The sequence below is a fragment of the Phocoena sinus genome, chromosome 2 (genome assembly GCF_008692025.1).
Source record: "Phocoena sinus isolate mPhoSin1 chromosome 2, mPhoSin1.pri, whole genome shotgun sequence".
Classification (NCBI taxonomy): Eukaryota; Metazoa; Chordata; class Mammalia; order Artiodactyla; family Phocoenidae; genus Phocoena; species Phocoena sinus.
Window position 1 is genome coordinate 158,104,094 of NC_045764.1, and position 19,378 is coordinate 158,123,471.

The following is a 19,378-nucleotide window of genomic DNA, read 5'->3' on the forward strand; positions in this document are numbered from 1 at the left end:
GCCCATGTGCTTATGAGTACCTCAAACAGAACATTCTAATATGGTAGTTGGAGACTGAGGGTCACTGGGAATTAATGTAGAAGTCTGAGAATGGATTTTACCTGTAGCTTCACAACAATTTCATTGAGCTCTGGGTCTGACTGATAAGGATGAACAACTATGACCGCTAGAGGAAGTTTATGGAAGGTAGTTGAACAATTCCAATGTGGCTCTGGAATATCAAAATTGCAATTTGTACAGGTGGTGAACTTTTAGTCAACTAAGCAATGAAAATAAAGCTGCTGCCACTTGTCAGAAAGCTAGCATTTGGATAAAAATTCTTGTAGCAGCCCTAGACCACATGGCAGGTAGGTTGCAGGCACTAGCTTCAGTTGAAAGTTGCTAGGTTTTCTTTTCTAGGATTTGATAGCCTACTGTCACATTTTATTTCTCTCTAGAGTTCTTCATTTAGATAGGAATTTCAAGGATCTTCTCCCATTTCATAACTGCAAAAGACACCCAAGGAAAGAACAGTCCTAATGATAGATTTCATCCATTGACTACTCTTCAGACATTTTACATACTCAGTTCACAAAACAGTGCTGCAATGCAGGCAGTTTTTACAGTGATTTTACATGTGAGAAAACTATACCTGAAAGACTAATCACTGAGTAAGCTATTATCCAAACAGACTGATTTATCCCTTGAGCTTGTATTCCTTAACTACACCATTCTGCTTGTGAGTTAATTGACTTAATTGAATGAACCCATGAGTTCATCATCACAGATCTCTTTCCTGCTAACATATATCCCCAAATCCCCACATTTTTTTGCATAATTACTTTAGTACCGTCTTCTGAAGGAGTCTGTATAGGTTTAGTCACTAAAAGTATTTCCTCCTGTGTTGTCAAGAGTATTTTGTTGTTTGTATTTATAGTCTGTGTGTCCTCTAATTATCTGGTCTTGAAGGATTCTGCCTTGTAACTTAATTCTACTAGAATTAATGTAGAATGCTGTGGTGATTTAACTTAATCCTCTGTGTCTGACAGTGCATGCATGATATGAAGTAGTGAGGTAAATATTCAGTGTCTCAGACACTTTGTTTCCTGTATTTTAAAATGTTTCATGAGTTGAAACTTCCATGCAGTCTGCACACTATTTTACATATTTTATTTTTCATTTTTCCCCATGGATAGTATAGACATGTATGAGTAACTGGCATTCTACACTCTTGATATATTGAGAAATAATTATAACGATGGTGATTGTGCCAGCAAGAAGTTGGAATTTAGGTAAATATTCTATTTAAATCTGTTTTATTAATTCAAACATCCCTGAAAGCATTGTAGGTATACCTTTTCAAAAAAAAAATTAATGATGTTCCCTTGGAATTTCTAGAACTTGCTCAATTTATGCCTCAGGATCCACTCAAATTTTCAACATTGTCTCTGTCTTTTCACTATTTTTGAAATTTTTGTATAGCATTTCAATTTATAAACTCCTTAAATATTTTTCTTAAACAAAATTTTTATTCAGTAGTATTTAGTGGCATGTTCAGGATTTCCTAACAATACTAAGTGTATCTATACTAATAGAGGCCAGTATCTAGGGTTTCTTGTACTGCAGGATTCTACATAAAGTTCTTGAGTATCTTGCAAAAGTCATGAACAAATTATTTTTTTCTCTTCTATCAAAACTTTTATCTATTGCAAGAAACCATTGCTGATCTTGTGGGATGGCTTAAAAGAGTTTCCTTTATTTGGTCTAAAGCCACCATCTTTCTTTTCTAAAAGTTATTTCCTATCCCCATTGAATGATACAATCACTCCTGTCCTTCTTAGTTTGCTATTATAGCACCTTCCTGGAATCCAGTCTTCCTACATTTATAGACATACGGTATAGATGCAGGAGATTAAGTCTAGGAGATGAATTTGTCATGAGAGTGAAAGTGACTGGTAAAATCTCCTCACTCACTTTTCCTATAGATTAGGGAGAAGGTTTATAGTTTTCACCATAAAACTATAAAACTTCTTTAACATTTAATAGTGAAAATAATAAATCTCTCAGAGGAGGGTATAGGAGAATATATTCATGAATTGGCATGATCAAATGTTTCTTAAATAGACCACTGTTCAAAAAAGAAATGTTTGTTAATTTTCGTGTCATTAGAATTCAATATTCCATTTCATCAAAAGACAGCATGAAGAGAAAGAAAATGTAAAACAGGGAAAGATGTTTGCAGTACATACATCAGACAAAGGACTTGTATTTAAAATGCATAAAGAATCCCAGCAAAGCAAGAAGAAAAGGACAGATACTTTAGAGGAAAACACAACAACAAATAAATAGGCAGTTCACAAAAGAATATATCTAAATGATCAATAAGTGTATGTAAAGTTTGACAAAGTCATTCTTCATTAGGGAAGTGCAAATTATAATCTCAATGTATCAATAATAATATACCACTTAGACTCATCATAATGGCTGAAATAAAAATCTGACAATACCAAGTGCTGACTAGCATGTTGAACGAACGCAAATTATACAACTAATGGGAATATTAATTGTTATAAACACCTCACAAAATTTCTTTGCCATATCTATTACAATAACTCATGTATACTAACATTCTATACACGCACACACAGGTGCTAGATTACAGTGTATGTGTATGTGTATATGTGAATCAGAAGACAGGTGCATGTCTGTGCATCAAAAGAAATGGACAAGAATGCATAAAATAGCGTTGTTCACAACAGAGCCTAAATTGGGTTAAAAGCTTCCAATATTCATCTCTGATAGATTGAATAAACTACAGTCCTACAGTGGAATACTGTACATTAATGAAAACAACAAACTACTGTTACTTGCAAAAACAGAGATGCATCACACAAATATGATTCTGAGTGAAAGAAGTCACTTACAAAAGAGTACATACTGATGATGTCAATATATATTGGTATAAAACAGGGAAATTAATTTACAGTGGTGAAAGTCAAAAGTGGTTATTTTCCTGTGCATGGGTAATGACCATGAGGGGGCATAAGGCAGGTTACTGAGCTATAGTAATGTTCTACATCTTAATCTGAGTGGAAGTTATCTGATTTTATCTGCACGTGTACATTTTGTAAAAATTAATCAAGCTATACAAGAGATATTTGTGTACTTTATATTAAATTATAAATTTAATTTAATAAATTTTATATTAAATTATATATTACATTTTATATTAAATTATAAATTTAATAAAATAAATACCAAAGGCCAGGCACATGAAAATACTATATCTAACAATGAGGATAGGAAATTACCCCAGGGAAGAACTTTTTTTTTAGTTTTATAATTGCTTGATAGACAGAACCAGATTAAATATGACTGAAACTATTCTATTTATAGCTTGCAGATACCATTTTGTAAAAAACCAAATATATTCATCCGGGCTTCTTCTGCTATATACTTACTTATTGATTATTATCTTTTCCTGATCAGTAAAGTTGTCTAATATCTGTTATAGGATTATTTAGGAGATTCAATGAAATAACGCAATAAAAATTCTTATCGCAGGGCATGGCACATAGCACTCACATACGATAGGTAGTCTTATTATTAGTATCATTATCATTTTTTTTTACTTATTATAAGCACTTGGCTCGTTTTGCCATATATATATATATATATTTTTTTTTTTTTTTTTTTTTTTTTGCGGTACGCGGGCCTCTCACTGTTGTGGCCTTGACCTTTCCCGTTGCGGAGCGCAGGCTCCGGACGTACAGGCTCAGCGGCCATGGCTCACGGGCCCAGCCGCTCCGCAGCATGTGGGATCTTCCCGGACCGGGGCACGAACCCATGTCTCCTGCATCGGCAGGCGGACTCTCAACCACTGCACCACCAGGGAAGCCCCCCAATATATATTTTAAAAGTCTATTTTTATTTTTAAAAAAATCATAAATCGTTAAAATTAAAAACTTTTGCTGTGCCAAAGACACTGCCAAAAGAATGAAGAGACAAACTGCAGAGTGGGAAAAAATATCTGCAAACCGCACATCCAGCAAAGGACTTCTATTCAGATTCTATAAAGAACTCTCAAAACTCAGTAGCAAGAAGATAAGCCACCCATTTAAAAAATGGACAAAGGACTTGTGCAGACATTTTACCATAAAGATATAAGGATGACAAACGAAGGCATGAGAAGATACCTAACATCATTAGCCATGAGGGAAACACAAGTGGAAATCATGATGAGATACACTGCATGCCTATTAGGGTAGCTATAATAAAAACTGTTGACAGAACCAAGTGCTGATGAGAATGCAGAGGAACTGAGACCCTCATATATTGCCGGTGGGAATATAAAATGGTACATGCACTTTGAAAAACGGGATGCTAGTTTTTTTTGTAAAGTTAAACATATGCTTCCCATAGGACCCATCAAACCTGCACCCACGTATTTACCCCAGAGAAATGAAAACTTTTCTTCACATGAAAGCCTGTTCATGAATGTTCATAGCAGCTTTATTTATAATAGCCAAAAGCTGGAAACAATCTACATGTCCTTCAGTGAGTGAATTGTTAAATAAAGTGTGGAACATCCAAACAATGAAATACTACTCAACAGTTAAAATGCACAATATTGAGACATGCAACAACCTGGATGGATCTCAGACATTTATACTCAGTGAGAGAAGCTAGCCTAAAAGTTACATACTGAATGACTCATTTATTTGACAGTCTCGAAAAGACAAAATTATAGTGACGGAAAACAGATACAAAAATCATAAATCATATTATTTTCTTGGGCAGTCCCATACTTATTACAAATTACCATTTAAATGTATTAAAAGAAACAATTAGCAAATTATTTTGTGCTCTGTAAAACATAATTAAAATTAATTAAAATATCATAGACTTTTTTGAAAAACACACACATATACATATTTCTCATCAGCAAAACAACTATATTCTTTTCATTAATTCCTCTAAAAATGTAAGCATCCTTGGACCAACCAACTGTTTAGAATAACCAAACAGTTGTAGTACTTTTACCTATTTGGAGCATTTTTTTAATGTCATGAAAGCCAATTCAAATATACTCTATGAGCCTATTTTGGTGCCTACATTTAAGAGCAAAGTGAAACAATAACTCCCATGTAGTAACATAATTCATCTGTAGCACCTGTGTGTTTTAAGAATCATTTGTATTTTGTAAAGTGGTATGGTCTTTGGACTTCAAATTTTCATCCTTTGTTCTTAGAAGATGGATTTTTAGGATTGCAAGGATAGTAAAGATGATAATATAATGGCTATCCCTCATGTCACAGAGGAAAAAACTTGGGGTCTAGACATGCTAAGAACTTGCTTTGGGTCACTCAGTATAAGACAGAGATGACTATAACCCAGGTCTCCTGACTCATGCTGCCCTTGTGTAACCTCTCTGAGATGGCAATAACAGGACAAATGTTTAGAGTAAAATGGAAGGGATCCATCAATAGGTTGCTTTCTTTGAAATAGACTAACTCACAGAGTTCTTTTTTTAGCACACTGTGATCATAACACAAATTTTCAGGCTAAAATTAATGTACCCCACTCTTGCTTTAGATCATGAATTAGCCTACAGCCACATAAACGTTAGTGTTGTTAATCACGTACGTAGCCCCATCTTCTCCTCTTATGAGGCCCTCTCATTATCAGAAGGTTTTGCTGGTGACAATTTGGATGATGATTTTATTTCTGGGTAAAAGTCAAAGGCGTTGAAAGGAAATATTTCATATAATTTCCTGAGCTCTGTGTGGTTTGTGGTATTTCTATGCTAGAAGAGGTAGAAAGGATTTTCAAAATAAATACATTATGCAGTAGGCAATGAAGGGGTAAAGCCACTTTTTCTGTAATCACAGTTTTTTCTAAAGTCATATAGTCCCTATAAATGAGATAATAAAGTAGCTCCACATTGGTTCCTTCAGTTCCCTGGAGTTTAAAGTGTATTAATGACTATTGGATTCAGAATAAATAAACTGGATGGAAAAATCATTATGTGAGTTCTATTTTCCAAATGTCAATTTGGTTTCTAAGCACTCCAATAACTTACCCTTAATTTTCAGCTTGATGCTTCTGAGAAAAAATAGTTGAAGTTTGGGGCATCATTTATTTTTGCCCTCTTATAATAATGGGATGTGAATTCAGTGGCTGAGTTTATTGAATTTGGCATTAGAAGTTGATTCATCTCTTAAAAAAACACTTATTTTACATATTGAATTTCATCCTTTGGGGAATAGCAAACAATAAAAAATGCATTGGAAAAATTAGTTGGAATGGCTGGATGAATAGACCCTTTCTTTTCTTTATTGAATTCAGTAGTATCATGTGAACCCCAGTTCTCTCTACTACGATTTAACATTGAGAATTAGTGAACAGAGCTGTTAAACGGAATTATATATTTCCTGGGAAAAGTGTTGAAATTTCCCTGTTTGCAATTTGCATACATTGGGACCTTTATATTTTACAATGCCACAAACAGGAAAGGTCAGAAATGGCAGATCACAGTAGTGGGATATCTAGCGTAGTGTGTGATCATGCAAGCATGTGGATCTTCGGGATGACCTGCTGACAAAAATTCATATTTTTACCACTGAATCTCTGTTTCATAGAAATGGAAGCAATTAGTTGGCAAGAATGACAAAAAGATAAACTGCAGCATGCAACATTAACAGACCAATAATTTATAATCACAGTCCAAGGTCTTGTAAAGTGGTCAAAATATTCACATATATGTATGTTTCTACATTCAACAAACTGTTGAACACTTACCACTTGGGTAGTTTTCTCTTGTAGTTAATTTTCTTCCCCAAATCTCCTCCGTTTTCACTTGGCAAATCATCAAATAATTCAGTCTTAATCCCCTTCTGCTCCTTTTTTTTCACTTCAGTTTATTTCAATGTAAAAAATTATTATAGAAGAGAAACTACAGGATATACAAACACTCTTAATATATTTTTACCTTCTAATTCACAAACTCACTGGCTGTTTCCTTCCTCCCTTCCTCTCTGCCTGCCTCCCTCCCCTATTTCCTCCCTTTCCTTACTTCTGTGAATTTTGTAATTGTCTCACTATTGCAAAGCTAGAAGAATTGAATTAGTTCTCTTAACTTCACCTCCTTAAGACAATAACAGAAAATATTTTGATATAATTACTTTCCAAATTTTATATATATTTTAAATGCTTGCTGAGTATAGAAATATAAAGGTATATAATAGTTAAGATCATAATATATACAAAGTTAATGATTTATTTTCTTACAGTAAATATGGTTTTGGATTATAAAATTATAAGTTATTTCTAGAAGTTAATTTGTCAGTTCCAAAAATTGGAATATTGATTTACTGATGTTCCACGTGATTCCTCAAGTATCTTGCCTTGTTTGGAATCTAAGGTGAGGACTGTAAACAACATGTTACTTACATAAATATATGCATTAATGCTGCACATCATTCTATAAATGTTGATTTAACTCACTTGTAATATTGATAACCTTGAGCTACTAAATTAAAAATAAATTTTACAGTGATTCGGATGGAATATATATTTCCTCCACTGCTTCTGTATTTATCGAGGCCAGTTTCTAAGTGCTTTCTTTCTCCATCTTCTATACAGTGACCAGATCTGATAGAACCCTTCTCTAGATGACTCAAGTTCATTTCAAATTGGAACATACATACATTGTGTTGTCTGATGAAGAGCTGTTTTCACAATTTAAGTTTTCTGTGTTGGCTCTTTCTTGCCTCTTGGATACTTCTTAAAGAAAAAGGAAAATAACCTTTAACTTCCAGTTGTATGAAACTGCTCAAGATTTCCTAAACATGCCAAGTATTTGCACATCACCATATTTTTCTCAAATTCAAGCCATTTCAACATAAAAAAACCCTGACTCTCTACCCCCTTCCCCTAACTTTCTACCCCCTTCCCACATACACACACTGACATACAAACTTATTTTCCTATTTAGTGGGATGTACTCAACCATCAGAGCCCAAACTCTGTATGACTTTATCAGAGATGGCTATCTTGCCCAAACGCCCCAGACAATAGGAATAGCTCTCATCTTTGGGAACATGATATTATATGACATTAATCACAAAAAGTTTTGCCACCTCTTAATTTATATGCTTTTGGAGGGCAAGAACTGTACCTTACTTACCATGTATCAGGCATTGCAATAGGACTTAGAGCTTTTATTGAATGAATGAGTAAATTATTGTGATCAATGTTCATATTTAAGACACAGAACAAAAAGCCTTTTACTTCCGTGTGAGTCAGGAGAATTGCTTTGGATGGATAAAATGATGAAAAGCATCAAACTAGACTAAGCTGAAAGAAAATAAAGGACAACTATTTGAATAATTTGAAAACAATTTAGTTTATTCATTGAAATCTGTAAGAGAGCAATAAACAGTGACTTTCTTGTATAAGGGGAAGGATCAGGGCAATGGTGAATGTACTGGTTATTAAGAGGTTAATGAAAAATCCTGACCTGCAGTTAAGTGGCCATAGTCCAGCTGCTGTCAGAATGTATCTAAACACCCCCAATTCTGCAGGCTTTACTACTAATTCTTTTAGTAAGTTTCATTTTTTTAATCAACAAATAATGTTCATTAGAGCCCAGAGATTTTACGGTGATACGAGGTGTTTTTTAAAAATAAGTATTCACGTTAAAAAGTAAGACATTGAATTAGGATATCTGTCTCCCCAGAACTGGTATTTTTCTGTTTTCAGAATGCTAGTGATTACTTTCTCAAGGAAAAAAAAAAGGTACATTTAAGCAGAAATGATTAAAACTGAAGAGAAGAAAAATAGCCGCAAGGTTAAAAAGTTAGGAAAAAGCTGAAGGGAAACCAACACAGCTGCCCAGAACCATGCAGAAAAGCCTTTTGGGGATCCATAATAAATGAACACAGGTGATTAAATTTAATTCAGTAGTTGATGGTTCCCAGAGGCCAAGCCTCCCTCTCAGTATATAAAATATATAACTCTATGTTGGCTTAAACATCCGCTGCCAGGCTATAGGAAACACTCTTAATTCTACCTCTAACCATCTTTCACATGAAAGGTAATTTATTGAAGACCTTGCCCTTCCCTTTGGTGTACAGTTCAGATTACCTGTTTCTGTTCCATCATCATTGTAGTTTTTCTCCCAGAAATGGTGGTTTTGTCAGGGAAATTTCCAAGAGCAAGGGATGAGGCAGTTTGCTTCATCATTATTTCATTATTGTGGCCTCCTAGATACACTGAGAAAGGCCTTTTGCATCCAAGTTGAAGCTACATAAAAATAAGAAGTGCTGTTCTTTCATTCAGCCAACACTTTTTGAGCTCCTGCTATGTGCCAGGCCATAGGGCTGTAGGACTGAATAAGGCAGCAACTGAACCCTAGTTAAGCTTACATTTCAGAGAGAAGAGTGGCACTGAAAAAAAAAAAGAAAAGGAAAAAAAAAAAACCCCAAAACTGTAAGGTAAAAGGATAAGTTCTTTCTTCTGGTGCTAGATTCTGAGTGACCATCCACAGGATGGTTTGGTTGGCTTCATTTTGTGTCTATTGTGTTCATTATTTGTTTTTATACAGATACATGGTGAGAAATGGTTAAAGAGTTTACACTGCCCAGGTAGTTTGGGAACCTAAATCCAAAAGACATAGCCAGTTACTGTCATCAAAAGATAAGGATGCTTAACATGCCATTGATTTTCGTGTTTTGAAGACAGGGTAGTGCTTCACCATGACATGGTCTATGGAAGCACACCCAATTTCTTGGGATTTAAATAGTTTACATAGATGGCAGGGAATGATTAACCACTCCATTACAGAATAATTGACTGATTGATAATTGCCCAAATCCTTGCCCATATACCTCAACATTGAATCATCTGTTTTTTTTAAGACTTAGGGTAAGAATTTCCAAACTGAGTTGTTGATCTATAATTAATATGTTACAAACAGTCATGAAAACTGCAACATACGATTGCAAATATCTGAATATAAAATGAGTTTATTTCATCTGATCATATCAAAATGGCTGTGCATGTTTGAAATTGCATAAATTAAATTACCTTTCTCCTTGCCTTGTGGCCATTTGTTGTAGATTTAGCTCAAATTTTTCCTGAGTCTTATACATTTGGGTAACATTATATGTGCATGTCAGAAAAATGTATTTTGGCTCTGAGAATCCACAATATCAGCCCTTATCTACAGTGCCTCCGTTTATATATCAAATATGAGGCATTTGTTTTAAGATGTACTTTAACAGTGTAAATGTCCAAAGATTTAGTATTCTAAAAAGTGATTATACCAAACCCTCAAAAATCATCTCAGTATGTTAATTTTAAACATTGCTATCAAGTCTTATTTAATATCTCACCCAAGGGTCTTTACAGAGCGATAAATCACATTTTCACATTTATTCATATAATTGTTATATCAGTCTAATTTTTAGGCTCAATGCTATCTCATATTTGCTCGGCTTAGTTCTGTGTTTCACAGATTCTCCTCTCTTGTTCTACCTTTATAAAGAGAATAAAGGGTAGAACACAAATGTCCTTCAATACTGATTCAATAATTTTTCTTAAAATCTTTCCTGTCAAGTCTTTCTCTCTCCTTGACACCTCTATTAATTCCATCACCCATTTTTGGATTTACAAAAAATACTGATACGCTTGCTTTTGTCAGAGAAAAAAATGAGGCTCACCATTGAGTGATGAATGGAAAATTTTACTGCCATGCAGCATGCCCAGTGCAGGAGAGAGTTAGGCTCTGGGGAATGAGGTTGAGAGGAAGAAAGACTTTGAACTGTCCCTGTCCTATATTAGGAAAGCAAAGTCTCTAATTGTTGCTAATTGGCTGGCAACATATGTACTTTTCCAAGGATAAGCACTGAGCTGTCTGGAGGTGGTCTGCTGCATATATGATGGGTATATGCTTCATACATGGGTTATGGCATCCAGCTGCCTAAATTGAGATTATGATGCCCAGTCAGTTATGCACTGTTGACAGGTTAGATGGCCAGGTTAAGGTTGGTCTGTTTCTTTCATATGAGGTGAATAAAATCAAACGTTTAATTGACCATATAATTTTCCTTGTTGCTCTTAACACTTTCATTTCATGTATTCATTCTGTGAACAAATAAAGAGATTCATTACCACAATTATATACATTTGGGAAAAATGATTGATTTTTAGCTCATAACTCTTAGTTTCAATGTATAACAATCAAATGTGAGTGTTTGTAAGCTACTCTAAAGCTATCTTTTTATATCTACAATCTTGAGTGAGGAGAAAATGAGATATTTTTTTCTTCCCCCCTCCTTTGAAATTAAGCCAATCTTAGAACACTTTGCTTCTGGGGAACCAGGATTTCTCAAGATCAACACTATTGAAATTTTGGGCCAATAATTTTCTTTTGTTATGGTGGCTGTTCTGTGCATTGTAGGATATTTCACAGCATCCTTAGTCTCTACCCATAAGATGCTAGTAGCAACACCTTGCCCCTAGTTGACATAATAAAAAAAAAATGTCTCCAGACATTGCTAAATGTACCCTGGGAAGCAAAATCACTTTCAGTTGGGAACTACTGGGCTAGACTGGTAGAAATACCAATTTTCCATGACTATTTGATTTCCCTTCTATTTCCTGTAGGGTTATGGAAAGGTCTAAAAAACTTATGAGAGTATACCGTTTGGAAGGGTATCCATAGTCTTGGGTGGTTATCATTAAGACGTTTGCATGAACTCTGTTAAAGTTCAGTGACTCTGTTTTTGGATTATGCTGGGGACAGAATAAACCCTGCTGAGCTGAGAGCCCCATGCCTACAATCACTCCCTCTGGTCCTGCTCCACAGCTATTCCCTCTGAGTCCTGTGCCCTCCCAGGTTTCTGCCCTGAAACTGTAAAGCGATCTATACTTAAGGAAACTGCCAACTCCCTCATCTGTGAAAATCTGTCTTCTCTCTTCTAGCTCTTTCAGCTCTGACCTTCCCTCTCTCTTTCTTCCTGAACAGTTTCAGTGTCTAATCTTGGCAATAGTTGTACATTTAGGAATGAGGGATGAAGGCAGTTAAAAGAAAGCATTTTCCTCTTGCAAAGTACTAAAGTTCCAAAGCAAAAGATTATAAAGGGGGTATATTCAATACTTCAGAATGGGAAGGAGGGAAAAATATAGAGACAAAAATGGTTCTAACTTGTAAAATTTGGAGCAAGAATAGAAATCTGTGGCTCAAGAAGTCATATGTGATCCCCAGGAAACTGAGTTTCATATTCTTGAATAATGTCATGATCTCTATTCTTGGACACAAGCCTCTTCTCTCCATCCAGTCAGTGGGTTTTAAGAAATCCACTTACACCAGTCCATTAAGCAATATGAAGGTAGTGGATTTCTCAGTCTAGTCAGAAGTTTTGTTTTGTTTTTTTAATGTGAAACAGATATTGAAAACTCTGATGTTAATGAAATAAGAAAGCAACATGGTTGGATATGCGCTTTGGGGCTAGCCTACTAGGTTTCAATGCCCAGTTCCACTTCTCATGCAACTTCACTAATTTCTCTGTGATTCAGTTTCCTCCATTTAGTCTAATAAAACTATCTTCTTTTTAAAGTGGATTGACAGTTAAATAAGTTAATATGTGGAAAGTTTAGAATGGCTCCTGATCTGTAGTTAGTATTCCATAAGTATGTTATTAACTGTATTATTTCCTTGGTAAAACGGATTATGCCTTCTTAAAATGAATCAGGCCATAAGAAAGGGCTAGAGAAAAAGCAACCCAGGAAAGATCATCCAGAGAGACATGGAAGAATGTCCTCAGAGACTATTTGGAATCTATCCATGCCTCTGCCCAAACCTCTCCCTGGTTCATTTAGTCAAAGCCTGGGTTATATCTGTGTCTAATCCACTGCTCTGACTGTCCATGGCCTGATATGTCAGAAGTAAAATGCACCTAATATGCAACACCTAGCTTAACTTTACTATGGGCTGACCTCAGATAATCCCGGTATCTATTTCTTCCTGACTTCAGCCCAACGAAATATCAACACCAGCTGTTCCTTGGGCCTTCAGGATGGTAGCCAAGAAGTTAGGAACAATAAATGCTTAGGACCTAGTTAGAGATACTTTGGAGTAAAGAATCCTTTTAAACTTTATTTCACTTGAATTTTTCAAACCTTATTTCACCAAAGAGTTCTTTTCTTGAATTTTTCGTTGAGGAACTATCAGCACCTTGTGGAATTGTGGTTCTAAGGAATACAGTTTACGTTCATGCAGTTTTAATGTACCCATTCACATCGATTAATACATGCTCGGTTCTCTGTTCATTTTTGTGAATCTATCAGTTACTCTTTTATTAGCTTTTGGCCAACCTGTGCTTATTATGGTTTTATCTCACCTCACATTAATTTAATTGTCTCCATTGGCTCCATATTTTATAATAATGTCCAGTCTTATTCACTGCTTTTGCAGATAAGCATCCTAACTCAGAACAGGTGCCACCTTACCTGCCACACGCACACTTTCTTTAGCTAACTGCATGCAGCTCCTTCTCTCACATGTATCTACTCCTGAGACAGAGGACATTTGGAGACAATTAGTGCTTCACTATTTAATCACCTTGGCTTTAATAATGGTTGAACAGGAAAGGTTCATATTAAATTACAACAAAATACTAATGTGGTTTTCTGAAGCTAATGAGTCACTTGTATCTCAAGAGAAGAAAGCAAAAATACTGCTGGTTCTGTGAAAGAATGTTCAGCAATCTCAGCAGTTAGTACTTATTTATGGATCAGATACAAATAGCTCAAATGTACTCATTCTTGAGATATTTCAGGATGCACATTTTTTAGTAGCTCTCTTCTAGACTAAGTTCATTTGGTTTGGATGGGGTCAGCCACTTGGGTATATAACCTGAACTGACAAATTAGAGCAGCAGATCCTTCCAATCACGCCAGAGTGTTTTGGGATGTTACATATGATGGAAGCCAACCCAATGAAAGGCAGCTCTGGGATTTTGCTGGGAACTATTTCAAAACAAACGGTCTGTTTTGCTGGAGTTGCTCAGTTGATAAGTAACAGACTTACAGCAAGAATCCATTCCTTGAGAGAGCTTGCATCAATGTGAAGCCAATCTTGGGTGGAGAGCATAGCTAAAATATGTAAAGAGACTGGGTTTAAAGATACTGTTTGAACCTCTGAAGCCATACCTCACAAGAACTATTGCCTGGACTGATCCAGTACGTTTCCATTTGGCTTCATCTAGTTTAAGTCAAATATTTGGTCACTTGCTCATAAAAGTGCCTGGCTATACAGATTCTAATGTACACAATTTATGATAAAGCCACCTCTTGAAATGCAAAGCAACAGAACAATGAGGCAAAACTTATAAGAACAAATCTAGCAACACTACATGTAAAAGCACCTTCTAAGAGATTTGTTTTTGTCACTTACATCTCGGCCTGTATCACCCATCAGCAGATCCATGCCATTAGATAATGGTTAAGTTTTGATACACAAGGGTTGTTGTATGTCTTTGAGCCCTTCTTTTTAGCATGAAAATTATTGTACTGGGCATAGTAGGAAGAAAATGAACTTTTTTGAATGCATAATATAATGACATGATTAAGTGATGGGAGTTTTTCAATTAAAATTATTATTTTGAATGAGTTTTAGAGAGGACAATATTCATATAATGGACAGTTGTTTTCCAAAAATGAAAACATTAAAATTGGATATTTCTGAGCATTTTGCTCAAATTTAGGTTGATATATTTAATTCACATTTGTTCCTCTGCATTATTTTGCTACCATCTACATATTTTGTTAAATTATTTCATTTTTCTAATAAAATATTATTGTCAATCTTTCTATAAAACTCCTCTTGCTGCCAACCACATGACTCTATAGCCATTAAATAAATTCTGTTCCTGAAAAAGTTAACTTACTGTACTTTACATTGTTGTCTTTTGGAGAAAAAACATCTATTGTCACCCAAGTGTGCAACATTATCTGCTTCATTATTTTAGAGCCAAATTCTCCAATCCTTCTTGTACCCATGGGCCACCAATGCCATAAATATATATTGTTTCTTCTCTATGGGAATTTCTGGTTATAAAGAACATATAGACCAAATAGAAGATTTAGTTAGAATAAGTCACAAAATGCCAGAGAAGTGCTTTGGTGGGGGAAAGGAAGTAATGTAGTAACAGTGGGAGATTATTATAAGAGATGTATTACTTAAATTATACCGAGAAATTGAGTACAAATAAAATCTATATGATAGATGGAGCTATAGAAAACGAGGCAGAGCTAAAAAAAATGACATATATACCCCACCTCCCCACACACACACGCCACAAGTGAGCAAAAGTCACATTTCCTCTTGTTTCTTACTTTAAACTCCACATTTATTCCTACTCATTCTTCACTCTTATCAGAAACATATACTGAAATATAAATGATAATCCAATTCCTAATTGTAACTACATACAAAAAAATAAAATTTTCTTGAAAACTAATAAGAGAAAAGCACCTAACTATAAAGAGAGCTCATCCAGACATGAGTGCTTTTTTCACTGTTGTCTTCACCATCATCATCATCATCATCATCATTAATCATCCTTCTCAATGAATAGCTTTTTGGCTATATGACAAATGTCAGATGCTTAAAGTTTCTGTATGGCAATAACAATGCTGCAAGGTAGATGGAGTATAGGAGCAGTTTTTTCTTGAGTTAATTTTAGTTAATACTACTCAAGAATAAAATATGATAATGGACATCATGGACTTAGGCTTCATCAGACATTAAGAAGACATCACTTACGGAGTTTCTCTTATGTTGGTCTTTTATCAGATTCACGCTCATGAAGATAATAATTAGCTAATAGTTATATGCATAGGGTTTCTCCCTCTTTAATAATCAAATGCATATGAAAGCATTAAAATAATATTTTTTTAGTCTGACAAACATCAAACAAATGGATAGAATTGTTGAAAAGTCTTGATGGAGTACATATTCTTATATACTATTAATAGGAGTCATTTTATACTCTTTTATATAGAGAGCAACCTGGAAATTTTTATTAATTTTAAAATGGGTATGTTCACTGATACAGCTATTTCACTTCTAGAAAAAGACAATAGTATGATGTGTACCTGCAAGAAATTAAGAATTGCAGCATTGCTTATAATTGCAAAAAGAAGGAAGCAAAATAATCTCCATGTTACTAAATCCAAAGAATACCATCATGTGCTCATAATATTTGACTCAGTAGAATGACTGACACTGTTGCCACTTGCATCCTTGAAAGTCTTACAATAACTGTGTGCTATTGCACCTTCCCTTTTGGCTACTGCTTCTCTCTCCTTTTCAAGGTTATCTTTATCCAGTTAAGAGGCTTTGGAGCCAGATTGTCTGCTCTCCACTCTCTAGACATATGACATTAGGGAAAACATTCTTGCCCCTCTGTAGACTCAATTTGTTTATAGCAAAAATACATACAGTATCTGTCTCAATAAATATAAGCTACATTATTTTTAATGTCAAAAATTGTTGAAATTCTCTGAGACTGGGTCTTTTTATCTTTACATTCTTTATTTCATGTACAATTTTACAATGTCCATGGATACAGTTTTTGTAATGGAGCTATTTAAAATGAAGAGGTCGTAGACAGGGAGAGTACAATTCCCCAGACCTAGTGTCCCATCCTTAGGTCCGAAGGGGAAAATAGGAAGGACATGTACCAGACCCAGAAAGAGGGAAGAGGAGTGGGCAACAAAATAGGAGTTACAACTTTTTGTTAAGTGATCTAGCCAGTTCACAATGATCCATAGGCAGGAAACAGAAAATGAATACTCTGACCTCACTTTCCTCCCTCCCTCCCATCTCTTACTGGCACTCCCCTTTGGTTAAATCAAGTCAAAACCGGAGGCCAGCAAAATCCCTTTCTCTTACGTATACAGATCAGCCTTTAGGAGCACAAGGCAAGGGGAGAGAAGGTAGAGATTGGATCTGAAAAGAAGGATGGAAGATTTTTAGCCCAATCCTTTATATCCCTACTTGCTAGTATCCTTCCTGAAATATCCTCATTTGAATGAGTAAATAAAGTAGCACATTCCTCATGGGCGCGTTTTTTTAACCTCCATTGCAGCTCCTTTACCCTTTGTTTAATCTACTTTCTTCTTTATCTTAGATTACTGCAAAAGCTCCTCAATTAGTCTTTCTGCTTTTTCTGCGTATACTCAGGATTCCTTCCTTCCTCCTTCTCCCTCTTCCTTCTCCTCTCCCTCAAAGAGGGAAATTTTCAAAATGCACATCAAATTCTGACACTTCTTTGCCTAATAACTTCCCATTTGTTTTAGTCTTCTATTTCTGTGTAAGTAATTACCAGAAATGTAATGATAAAACAATGCCCATTTAGTTTCTCACAGTTCTACTGTTCGATAATCCAAGTGGACTCAACTGGGTTCTCTGCTCGGTGTCTCACAAGGCCAAAATCAAGGTGACATTAAGCTGTAGTCTTATCTGGAGATTCTGAGAAATGATTCACTTCCAAGCTCATTCCTGTTATTGGCAGAATTCAGTTTCTTGAATTCTCCAATCTCCCCTCACATCATGTTCTGTATTTTCTGTGTGTGCTGGCCACACATGTCAGCTCTCTCAGGGTCTCTACTGGATCTAAGCCTCTCAAATATCAATTCTATAGGACAGCCTTTTCTAATACCTCCCTATTAGTCCCCAGGCCAACAACCACCCATCCCCATATACAGTACACAGTCAGTCATGCTTTGGAATATGTATTTGTGTTCGTACATTAGAAAATGGTTTGGAAGAATATACTCAAAAATATTAGAGATTATCTATGTGGTGGATTAGTTGACAATTTTCAGTTGTTGGTACAAGCTTTCTACATGTCTAATCTGTTTTGTAAGCATAAATTACTTTTATGATCAGTTAAATGCTTATTTTATTTTAAAGTATGTAACAAAACCCCAACATATACCAAATACCTCAAAGATTGTCAACATTTGTGAATTAGCAATAATTAGGTACATGATATGATTTTAATATAATTTATATTATTCAGCTACCAGCAAGTTCAATGATATGTATATAATAAAAATTAATAGGTTAATATTGATAAACCATTGAAATGCCAGTCATTCTAATATTAGAGGTTTATCCCATACAGTCTTAGCTACAGGAAGTTGCCTTTCATTTTAAGCTTCTGTTTTCATTTTTCTTATCATAATTGCATGGTGACCATCAATAAGCTCAATTCATTGTATCTTAGAACTTTTTTTAAACATAAACAAGTCGACGTACTTGGAATTTCAGTGAGCTTTATACCATGGTTTTATGTAACCATGTGGGGCTTATTATAGATAATATGAGTATTAGTTGACCCAGAAGATTTAAAAATTAAACAAAACATGTAGAGATACAATCATATCACATTAGATTTAACAAAGTTTTCTGGCCATTAAAAAATCTCCTTTTATGTTACAGAATATTATAAAGACAGATAACTTTTCTCTTTGTTGAATTGTATAATAGACACAAAGTTCTTATAGATCTTCCTTAAAGGATGAGAGATAGGAATGGGGGTGGAGAAGAAAGCTATAATTTTAGTTTCGCATTTCTTTGTCAGTTTGATTACATATCCGTAATAGAAAACTGCAGCACAAACAAAATATATTTCAGTTGCTGGATCTGAGAAAGAGCTAATGGTGAATAGAAATCTTAAAACCACAGTGAGATTTGATGTACTCCTGACATATCTGACATATGCTTATTTATAGAATCAGAATGAAGTTTAAAAAATGTTTGAATTTGAAAGGACAATAAATTTGTACTACTTTATATTATTCCCCTGTATTATTCTCCTCTCTCCCCAACCCTCCTCAATCCTCTCTCTCTTTCTGTCTCTCTGTCTCTCTGTCTCTCTCTCTCTCTCACACACACACACACACACACACACACACACACACACACACACACACTACAGGATAACTTTCCTTGATGTCCTGTACTCAGAACACATTTATCAAGTGTCTCCAATGTGCTAGGTATTGGGCTGGTTCCCAGATCCCAATGCACATAAAGTTTATAAACTTGTGCTCAGCACTTGCATATGCATAGTCTTGTTAGTCATCAGAGAAGTCTTGTCAGGTAGGTATTCTTCCTATGCCATGGCTGAGTAACTGGTTCAAGGTCACTTCAAGAACTGACAGTGGTCTTCCAACTCAGATATTTCTAGAGATACAAGTTTTGAATTCCACATTTTTCTTTACCATATCACATATATAATTAACTTAAAGGAAACCATTTTTAAAACCTAAAGTTTGCTCTGTTGGTTCAGTTCTTTCAATACTTTGTATAGAAAATATT